Source organism: Aristolochia californica, unplaced genomic scaffold, assembly GCF_029961685.1.
Source record: "Aristolochia californica isolate CCGP_79_NKW_82.1479 unplaced genomic scaffold, dmAriCali1.0.hap1 SCAF_3, whole genome shotgun sequence".
NCBI classification, from domain to species: Eukaryota; Viridiplantae; Streptophyta; class Magnoliopsida; order Piperales; family Aristolochiaceae; genus Aristolochia; species Aristolochia californica.
The window spans coordinates 19,768,789-19,780,319 of NW_027181992.1; the positions used below are offsets into that span (position 1 = coordinate 19,768,789).

Consider the following 11,531-nt stretch of genomic DNA (forward strand, 5'->3'; position numbering starts at 1 on the left):
TTAAACCACATCTTGAAGTGGCTAAGACTCACCTTCTTAGCTCTTCCGTGGTTCCTACTTTTGATGATGTTTGTACTACACTTCTTTGTATTCTAGATACTTCTCCCTCTACTACTGAAATACCATCCGCTATGTACTTTGGACATAGGGGAACACCATCAGACCAAGGCCGATGTCGAGGCAGATTTTATAGAGGAGGAAGAGGAAGAAGTGGAAGGACTGGTTTTGACCACACAGGTGGGAAGGAATGCACCCATTATGGCCACACTAGAGACACATGCTTTCACCTGAAAGAATTCTCTATATGTGGTAGATTGGGTCACTCCCACGAAAGATGTTATAAAGATAATGAGAATTAAGGCTAACCAAGCCTTCGTGAGTGATACAAAGGTAGAGCAGTCTACCACAACAACTCCAAAGCATACTTTTATTGATGAAGTCTATGAACTATTCTAGAAAATGAAGACCATGATGGGTTCCTCCCCAAGTACTTCTTCACCCACCGCTGCCACCACCGCTTCAGGTATGTTTTCTACCTCCTCTTTATCCTGGATAATTGACTCAGGAGCCTCCGAACATCTTACAGGTAAAAGACATCTACTATACTCAATTTCTCCATGTCTTTCACATAAATTTGTTACCATTGTAGATGGTTAACAAACTAAAGTTCAAGGGAAAGGATCCGTTTCTATTACACCAACACTTCTACTCACTGATATCCTTTTTGTTCCTACTTTCGCTTTGAATATTTTATTTGTGAGTCGGCTCACCAAACATTTTAATTTCTCTTTCATTTTCTCACCCACTTCATGTGTGTTTCAAGATATTTTTTATGCACACAATAACATTAATAATTAATTTTTTTAATTTACTTTATTTATTTTAGTTTTAGGCCACAGGGGTATTTGTGGAATATTTTATTTATAGGGGTATTTGTGTAATATTTTATATTAAACCCTAACAGGGTGAACCCTATTTAAGAGGTAAGAGTAATGAGAAAGACAAGCATTGATTTTAGGTTAATTTTAGGTTAAACAAGCTTGGAGCTCTCTTGGACGAGTTCTAGGGTTTTCAAGCTTCCCTTTGGCTTGATCTTCGTTTTCATCTCCATGTCTCCCTATGAATCCATGTGTCAAATCTGGGACTGTAACAACTGGTATCAGAGCTAGCACTTGTCATGATTTTGATTCCTGACTGTCACGAGAGATCGCAAATCCCGGACACAGGCACGCCTCCTCGTAGTTTGCAGGTAAAGCCACCGGGGTCATCGACTCGTGAAGGTGGGGTGTGATGTTATGGGCTCACAGTGATCCACTTGGTCCTGGGGTTAAGTGCTTATGCCTTCAGCTCCTAACATGCCAGTGTTTTGGGTAGTATTGGCTAGGTGTTTAACATTTGGTATCAGAGTGGGAACACATTAATATTAGAGTAGGGTTCCACAACGGAAATCAGCACAAGGGAATTACTGGAGTTGATCCTCAGATGTCCGACAAAGAATGACAAAAAAATTGATGAGATGTTCGAGAGGTTCTCTAAATTTAATCTCGATATAGAGAGGTTGAATGGGAGGATGGACAACATAAAAAGTCTAACGAGTGGAAGAAACACAACACCGGCATAAAGTAGAGGGGGAGATGAGTTTGCTGCAAGAGAGAAACTCGCTTCTGCAGTCGCTCGAGACACTGTCTCCGAAGGGCAGGAGACACAAGAAATCAGAGCACCCTCTGTCTCTCCAGCAGCGGCGAAATCCAAAATTGGGGACACAAATCAGAAATCGGATTCCAAACTTCCGAAATCTGACGGCAAGGACCCAGGAAATCCAAAATCGGAGGGGTTTTCTGCTAACACCTTGTCAGCGTTGGACAAATGGGTGAGACCTCAAATCCAAATTCACACCAACAAGGCTCACGACAAGCAAAACACCTTGCCAAACAGGAGAAGGTAATATTTTTTGGCGCTTCTTCCAATCAGGATGTGTTTTCGAGAGCACTTGGTCTCAAAAAATCTCCAAGCGGCGAAGCCTCCAAGGGCTGTTATTCGCCACTGGAGAAGGGGGCAACTCCATCGGTGCCTTCAGAAACAACTCCGGTGAGATGGGACTTCCGGCCACCACCTCTCCGTCACAATCTCTCTCTCAGCAGTCCAATGGGGAACCATCTTCATCGTAATTGGGGGGCGACTCTGTCGGCGTCGTCGAAAACAACTTCTGTGGGATGGGACTTCTGGCCACCACCTCTCCGTCACAATCTCTCTCTCGGCAGTCTAGTGGGGAACCATCTTCATTGCAATTGGGGATAAGCTTCGCAAACTCACTTGATCTGTAGATCAAAACATGTCTTTCAGGGCATTGATGTGGCTCATAGGGGCTGACCAGTAGCAATGTTGCTCAAAAATTAGAAACGAAGAATTTCTATGTCATGAAGCAGAGAATCAATAGCCAAATGATGGAATTTCGGATTGGGGGTATACAGTTAGAGATCAAATTTTTGGGAGGATGTCGGGATCCATGGAAATTTTTTTTGGGGACCTTTGAATTTTTTTTCGGATGGCTTGATTGTTTTGTTGATGCGCACAACACCAGTGTGTATGTTCGTTGTCCACTTGACAATGTGCGCCTGTTTAATTTTTCTCTTAACGAGTTCTCCAACAGTGTGAATGTCCCATATATGTTTGTGCTTAATGGGATGCTCCTGCATGATAAGCACATTAATTTTGAGAAGGCCGCTTTCATTGAGAAAATGCACAAGGAGGTGATCTGAATCTCTTTGGGCAGTTTGGAGTTGGTTTCTACTCAGTATATTTGGTTGCTGATTATGTTGAAGTTATCAGCAACCACAAGAAGGACAAACAGTATGTATGGGAGTCTACCACTGATGGAGCCTTTGCAATCTTAGAGGACACATGGAATGAACCATTAGGTCGTGGTACCAAGATCAGGTTACATCTTAGGGATGAAGCTGGTGAATATTGCGAAGAAGACAAATTGAAGGAATTGGTGAAAAGATACTCTAAATTCATCAACTTCCCCATCTATCTCTGGGCGATCAAGGAGGTTGAGTCAGGAGTTCCAGCCAATGATGATGAATTTGAGCAAATTAGTGTTCCTATTTGGAGAGGGTTAAGGGCAGGCTTGACAAGGCCTTGTTGGAAGCTGGACTTACTGCTAAAATAATTACTTCTGTTGAAGTAGTAGGATCAGGATCTCATATTCCATCGATTATTAGGCTAATAACCGAGTTTTGTGGAAATGAGCCAAGGCCTACTATAAATGCTGGTGAGTGTGTTGCCCGCGGGTGTGCACTTCCATGTGCTCTTGTTAGCCCAACTTTTATAGTCAGCGAATTTCAGGTCAATCAGCGTTTTCTGTATTCACTTGCTTTGTCCTGGAAATGGTTTGGCCCTGATTCTACACAACTCCAGCAAGTGGCAGACTGGCTGGATGAAGCAGGTAAAGATGGGACCAAGGGTATGTATGTTGCCCAGCTGGAGAAGATGGCAACCCAGCAGGAGAGGAGACAGTATGGGCCTGCGTATGGAAAAGTCAATTTTGTTCTAGAGGATCCTATTCACAGTACACAAGACACAAATCACGTGCCTCTGCTAAGTGCCACAGTCAGCTTGGCCACCTACAATGCTGCTTTTGATATGTTTGTGGCTGGCATTGCACAAGGGCAGTCTTGGAATCAGATGACAGTAACTTGGACTAGCGGATACAATATGAATGAAGTAGGACTTTTTATTGAATGGGGTAGAGAAGGAGGAGATCAGGTTCATTTCCCAGCCAGGACCTTGACATTCAGTCGTAATAGCATGTGTGGGGCACTAGCACGGACAGTTGGCCGGCGGGATCCAGGATTCATACATCCACGCTTTCTGAATGATTTGTGGCCAAATGTTGTGTACATTTACAAGTGGGGACATAAACTGTCTAATGGATCATATGATTGGAGCCAGACCTATCGTTTTAAGGCATCTCCTTTCCCTGGCCAGAACTCTCTTCAACGTATAATCATATTTGGTGACATGGGAAAGGCAGGACGTGATGGTTCCACTGAGTACCACAATTATCAATCCGGCTCTCTGACGACTACCGACCAGCTTATCAGTGATGAGAATAATGACGACAAAGTTTTCCATATTGGAGATATGCCTTATGCAAATGGATATATCTCGCAGTGGGACCAGTTTACTGCACCAGTGGAGCCTATTGCTTCTGTTCTTCCATATATGACAGCGGTTGGTAACCATGAACGTGACTGGCCAAGATCTGGCTCCTTCCATGGCAATACTGATTCTGGTGGAGAATGTGGTGTTGTGGCGGAAATGATGTATTATGTTCCTGCAGCAAATTGGGCCAACTACTGGTACTCAACAAATTGTGGACTGTTTCGCTTTGTGTAGCTGATAATGAACATGATTGGAGGGAAGGGACCGAGCAGTATATATTTATTGAAGAATTTTTTGCATCAATAGACAGACGTAAACAGCCATAGCTTATCTTCCTTTCACATAGGGTTTTGGGGTTCTCTTCAAATAGTTGGTATGCTCAGGAGGGGTCTTTCGAAGAACCCATGGGGAGGGAGAGTCTTCAAGGACTTTGGCAGAAGTTCAAAGTTAATCTCGAATTCTATGGGCATGTGTTATGGACTCAATAGCATCACATGTTACCAATAAGCGTAGGAATTAATTAATATGGTTTTCAAATTTCATGTAATTAATTTTGGTTTGGTTTGGTTTACAATTTATTTGGCTTGAACCAGTGACCAAAGGGTCTGAAGTGTATTTAGCATCCTCAACTCTATTTAAGGGGACGGCTAGGTTAATGAAAGGTAGCGATTGAATTAGCAAATTAGCCTAGAGTAAATTAGAGTAACAGGTCGAGAGCTCCTTCAAGCTCTCCCCCTTTTCCCCCAAATCCCCTTTCCGATTTTCTTCTTACTTCACTCCATCAATCTATCCCTACGTCAAGCACAACAATGGAAGGAAGAGAAGAGAGGAGGGTGACAAGATCCATGGCTCGTGAGGATCCTAACAACGTGGTATCAGACAAGTCAACCCTTGGTGACTCCTCTTCTCCAGAGGACATTCAAGTGCTTTGAGATCTTCAACAAAGGTCCACACATCAAGGTGCTGAAATTACAAACATCCATAATACATTGCACATGCTGGAATCTTCTCTCCAAACCGTGATCCGTCAGCTTGCAGCACTTCAATTGGCAGCGTCACCACCAGCTACAAACTCTCAACCACCGGCAACAAACCACCCACACTTCACACCACCACCACCACCACCACTACACCCTCAAACTCTTCCTATGGCTGCTCACGCGCAGGGACCAACTACGGTTCCCAGGTACTTTAAACTCAATTTTCCTACATATGATGGCTCAAAGGATCCTTTACTTTGGTTAACGAAATGTGAGCAATTTTTCTATCATCAACAAACTTTGGATGTGGACAAGGTTACGTTGGCTGCCTACCACCTGCTCGATGAAGCACTCATGTGGTTCCATCACTACCGAAATATCCATTCGAGTCAGGATTGGCTAAATTTTAAACGTGCTTGCCAGATGATGTTTGGACCTCCAGCTAGTAGCAATCCAGTGGGGGAATTGATCAACTATAAACAGACTGGCACTTTAGAATTGTACCAGAAAATATTTCAGGAAAGGTTGGCCCGCGCGAGTGAATGTGTTCCTCCTCACCTACATGTTCAGATCTTTAATGCAGGCTTGACCGAGTCGGTTCGCTTGGAAGTGGAATTACTTGGTCCTATAGACTTGGATTCAACCATGAATTATGCCAGGGCTATGGAACAGAAACAAAGAGTTCTGAGGGAATTATTAGGCCGAAAAAACCTTTTGGACCAGCAGACTACCGGGTCCTGCACCTGGGCCACGTTTTGGCTCCTCAGCCCCTAACCGTGCACAACAGTCTACAAATGTGCGCCCCCCCCCCCCCCCCACAATCTTCCACATAAATTCTTGACTAAACAGGAAATGGAGGCAAGAAAGGCCATGGGCCTCTGTTTTAATTGTGATGAAAAATTTCTCCCAGGACATACCTGCAAAAGATTATTCAGTATAGAACTTTGGGAAGAGGGTTTAGAAGTGCTTCCTGAAGCTGATATTGTTGAAGAGGAACAACAAGAACCAGAGCTCTCCCTCCATGCCATGCATGGCCTGCGTAGTTCTAATACAATGCAGGTAAAGGCCAAGTTACACCATCGTCAGTTACTTGCTTTAGTTGATTCTGGCAGCACACATGATTTTATCAGTGAGCCCGCAACGAAACAATTGGGATTAGAAATCCAACAACAAAAGGGTCGCTCAATTTTAGTGGCAAATGGGGCTAAAATTGCTAGTGTTGGGTTATGTACAACCACCCCTTTTACTATTGAGGGACATTCATTTAAGGTTGATTTACTGGTCATTCCTTTAGTAGGATTTGATTTGGTGCTCGGGGTAAAATGGCTTCAGCTATTAGGCCCTATATTGTGGGATTTTCAGGCTCGGACTATGACATTTACAGCACAACAGAGCCAGATTACATTGCAGGGTATCAAGGCATAGGTGCCTAGTGCACTTCACACTTTCCAAATCCAGAGCACTAGTGATTGTAAGTTATCTCCATTACTTACAACCTTTGTGGATTTATTTAATGACCCTAGTGGTCTACCACAAGTGTGTCACTGTGATCACGACATACGTTTGAAGTTGGGAACCGATCCAGTGGTGGTGCATCCTTATCGTTACCCACATATACAGAAAGATGAAATCGAAAGACAGTACCTGAATATGCTCGCTCAGGGAGTTATCCAGCCCAGTAGGTCTCCCTTCTCATCCCCTATTTTACTGGTCCGCAAAAAGGATAAATCATGGAGGTTTTTTATCGACTACATGCAACTCAATTTGCATACAATTAAAGACAAGTTCCCCATCCCAGTGGTGGACGAGTTGATGGATGAGTTACATGGTGCTACAATTTTTACAAGTTAGATTTGAATCAGGCTGTCATCAAATTAGAGTTCACCCTGCAGATGTGGAGAAGATTGCATTCCGCACACACCACGGTCATTTTGAGTTCCTCATCCTACCCTTCGGTCTCTCCAATGCGCCCTCCACCTTCCAGGCCCTCATGAATGAGGTATTTTCCTCACTTCTGCGAAAATATGTGTTAGTATTTTTTATGACATCTTGGTCTATAGCACAAATTGGGACGAACATCTCCAACACCTCCATCAGGCATTTACCATTCCACGCTCCCATCATTTGGTTTTGAATGAATCCAAATGTTCTATGGGCAGTTCAGAAGTGGCATATTTGGGCCACGTTATATCAGCAGTGGGCGTGAAGGTTGACCAATGTAAGATACAAGCCATCACAGATTGGCCTCCTCCCACCTTCCTTACCGCATTAAGGGGATTTTTGGGCCTAGCAGGATATTACAGAAAATTTATCCGTACTTATGGCCAGATAGCAACACTACTGAACAACCTTCTCAAGAAACATGCATTCACTTGGTCTCCCTCTGTGGCACAGGCCTTACAGCAGTTAAAGAAGGCTTTAGCCTCAGCGCCTGTGCTACAGCTACCAGATTTTGATGAATCCTTTGTGGTGGAATGTGATGCGTCCGAAGGAGGTATTGGTGCAGTGTTACAGCAATTGGGACACCCATCGCTTATTTCAGCCGCCAGTTGGGACAACACCAATACAAGTTATCAGCATATGAGAGGGAACCAATTGGGTTAGCCAAAGCCATCCAACATTGGTGGCCTTATCTTTGGGGACAAACATTTCTGATTCGTACAGATCATTGCAGCCTCAAGTATCTTCTTGAGCAATGCCTCACCATATCACCGCAGCAGCATTGGTTGAGTAAACTCATGGGCTTCGATTTTATAGTTCAATATAAGCCAGGCAGTTTGAATTTGGGGGCTGACGCTTTGTCTCATCGGGACATTCCAGAACCACACGTTTATGCTCTCAGCCACCCACGCTCACTGTTGTTGGATTCTATTCATGGGGAGACACATCAATATCTAGAACTTATTTCATTATATCAAGATATTCAGCAAGGGACAATAGCTAGTCATTGGACAATTCAAGGTCGTCTTATCCTATACAAAAACAAGATTTTTATGCATCACACGTCCCTACTTCTTCACACCTTTCTGTCCTCTTTCCATGATAGCACACATGAGGGTCGACAGAAAACATATTTCCGAATCAGTCAAAAATTTTATTGGAGGGGTATGAAGAGCACGATTGCTGATTATGTAGCTGCTTGTCAGATTTGTCAATGAAACAAGGCCGAATCTTTATGTCTTGCCGGCCTACTACAACCTCTGTAGCTACCGTCTCAAATTTGGTTCGACATTTCCATGGATTTCATTGATGGCCTTCCAACTTCATCAGGTAAATCCGTGATATTAGTTGTGGTTGACCATTTTTCAAAATATGGTCACTTCATTTTTTTGGCACATCCATATACTGCTGCTCATGTAGCTCAGTTATTTATGGACCACATTGTCCGATTACACGGGATTCCCACATCCATTATCAGTGATAGGGATGCCATTTTTACCAGTACCTTTTGGAAAGAATTATTCCAGTTACATGGCACCCAATTGGCATTCTCTTCTGCCTATCATCCACAAACTAATAGACAAACCGAGGTCGTCAATCTCACGATTGAAATGTATCTTCGCTATTTTTTGGGGGACTCACCTAAACGGTGGGTTAAGTGGCTTTCCTGGGCAGAATTTTGCTATAACACCTCTTACCACAGCGCACTGGGAACTACTCCTTTTAGGGTAGTTTATGGCGGAGATCCCACTCGTTTGTTATCCTATGAACCAGGGGCATCCAAAGTTGCCACTTTGGACCAAGCGTTAGCTAAAAGAGACGCTATGCTCCAGGAGGCCCAACACTCAATGAAGTTCTATTATGATAAGAAGCACCGAGAGATATATTATTCCCCAGGAGATTATGTGTGGTTAAAGCTCCAACACTATCGCCAGCTGTCACTGACTGCCTCCAAGCGCCACAAGCTTTCTCCAAAATATTATGGTCCATTTCAGGTGTTGGACCACATTGGCACCGTGGCCTACCGTTTGCAGCTACATCCCGAGGCAAAGATATATAATGTATTTCATGTATCCCAACTAAAGCCTTTCCAGGGCGACTCTCCCTTGCTGCACACCCCTCTGCCACCACTACATGAGGGCCGTGTCCTTTCTACTCCAACTCAGGTATTGTGGGCATGCCACATTCAAGGTGATTGGGAAATTCTCGTACAGTGGGCAGATGCAGACCCCAGTGACACTACATGGGAGCCATTATCAGCATTTTGGCTTCTCTACCCTTCCTTTGAGCTTGAGGACAAGCTCTTTCTCTAGGAGGGGGGTGATGTTATGGATTCAATAGCATCACGTGTTACCAGCAGGTGTAGGAATTAATTAATGTCGTTTTAATTTTCATGTAATTGATTTTGGTTTGGTTTGGTTTACAAGTTATTTGACTTGAACCAGTGACCCAAGGGTCTGAAGTGTATTTAGCGTCCTCAACCCAATTTAAGGGGACGACTAGGTTAATGAAAGGTCACGATTGAATAAGCAAATTAGCCTACAGTAAATTAGAGTAACAGGTCGAGAGCTCCTTCAAGCTCTCCTCCTTTTCCCCCAAATCCCCTTTTCGATTTTCTTCTTACATCACTCCATCAATCTATTCCTACGTCAAGCAAAGCAATGGAAGGAAGAGAAGAGAGGAGGGTGACAAGATCCATGGCTCGTGAGGATCCTAACAGCATGTCGACATTTACAAAAGCACAGGTCCATTCTACCAGAACCTCTGTACGTACAAAGCGAAATACAACTACATCGGTCCTTTGATTGGCACAATTCATATTGTTGCGGGAGGTGGAGACATCGGCCTACAGACCCTACTTTCGAGCTTGAGGACAAGCTCGTTCTTTGAGGGGGTGTAATGTTATGCACACAATAAAATTAATAGTTAATTGTTTTCTTTAATTTACTTTATTTATTTCAGTTTTGGGCCACAGGGGTATTTGTGGAATATTTTATTTATAGGGGTATTTTTTAATATTTTATATTAAACCCTAACAGGGTGAACCCTATTTAAGGGGTAAGAGTAATGAGAAAGACAAACATTGATTTTAGGTTAATTTTTGGTTAAACAGGCTTGGAGCTCTCCTTGACAAGTTCTAGGGTTTTCAAGCTTCCCTTTGACTTGATCTTCTTTTTCATCTCCATGTCTCCCTACGAATCCATGTGTCAGATCTGGGACCATAAAAATCTTACAATGAAGCGGGTGATTAGTGGAGGCCATGAACAAGGGAGGCTCTACTACTTGGATGTGCCACAAATAAATACTGCATCCACCTGTGACACGAAAATCAGGTTATGGCATAACCGGTTGGGACATCCATCCACCCAATATCTTCATCATATTTTTCCTAAAGCACGGTTGGACCTTCGCTGTCAAGCATGTCAAATGAGTAAACATCAAAAGTCTACATACTCACCTCATCCAGAAATTAAAAGTGTCTCTCCTTTTTCGTTAATTCATACTAATGTATGGTGACCCTTGAGTGTCTCCAACATTTCTCCAGTGAAATATTCTATTACATTCATTGATGAATTCATTTATACCACATGGTTATTTTTGTTTAAAGAGCATTCTGAAATACCATTGATATTTAAATATTTTCATGCAATGGTACTCACTCACTTTGGGCAGAAAATTAAAGTCCTTCGGTTAGATAATGCCAAAGAATACACATCCAAAGATCTTGACTCATTTTTTTCAGGAAAATGGCATTATTCATCAGACATCATGTGCCTACACCCCTCAAAAACATGGTGTGGCTGAATGGAAGAACTGTCATATTCTTGAGGTAGCTTGCGGTTTACTATATGCCATGCAAGTTCTATACTTTTATTGGCAGCATGCAGTTCTTACCGCATGTTTTCTTATAAACTGGTTACCCTCTTCCATTCTTGGTAAAAAATCTCCCAACTCTCTATTATTACCTGATGATGATCCTTTTTCATTGTCCTTGAGAGTCTTCAACTGTCAATGTTTTGTCCATATTTCCTCCCCAAAACTTAGTAAACTTGATCCCAAATCTGTGAAGTGTATCTTCTTAGGATACTCTCGCACACAAAAGGGTTATGTTTGCTATAATCCCTCACTTCAGTGTTTTCTTGAGTCTAGGGATGTCACATTTTTTGAAGACTCTCCATATCATTTTGATAATGCTCCTCCAGGTTTATCTCCAATACCAGGTTCTCCTCGATCGGTTGTACCCTGTGCTGCAAAAACTACTCAACCCCCATAAACTCTTGCTGACACCACACCTGTTGAGTTGTCGGATCCTATCGAGGTAAGTCTATCTTCTTTGAATATTTTTGGCCTAGAATATGATACTCGTCCTATTTTTGTTATGAAAGAGCCACAAAGATACCGCGAGCTGGTATCTCTATCTACATGAGCTGGAAGATCATGTGG

The 11,531-nt window shown here is 43.0% G+C and overlaps 1 pseudogene; it reads left to right on the forward strand.

Annotated features, from left to right (window-relative positions):
* Positions 1–459: 459 nt before the first annotated feature.
* Positions 460–9,987, forward strand: LOC137959441 (probable inactive purple acid phosphatase 27; annotated as a pseudogene).
* Positions 9,988–11,531: the final 1,544 nt, after the last annotated feature.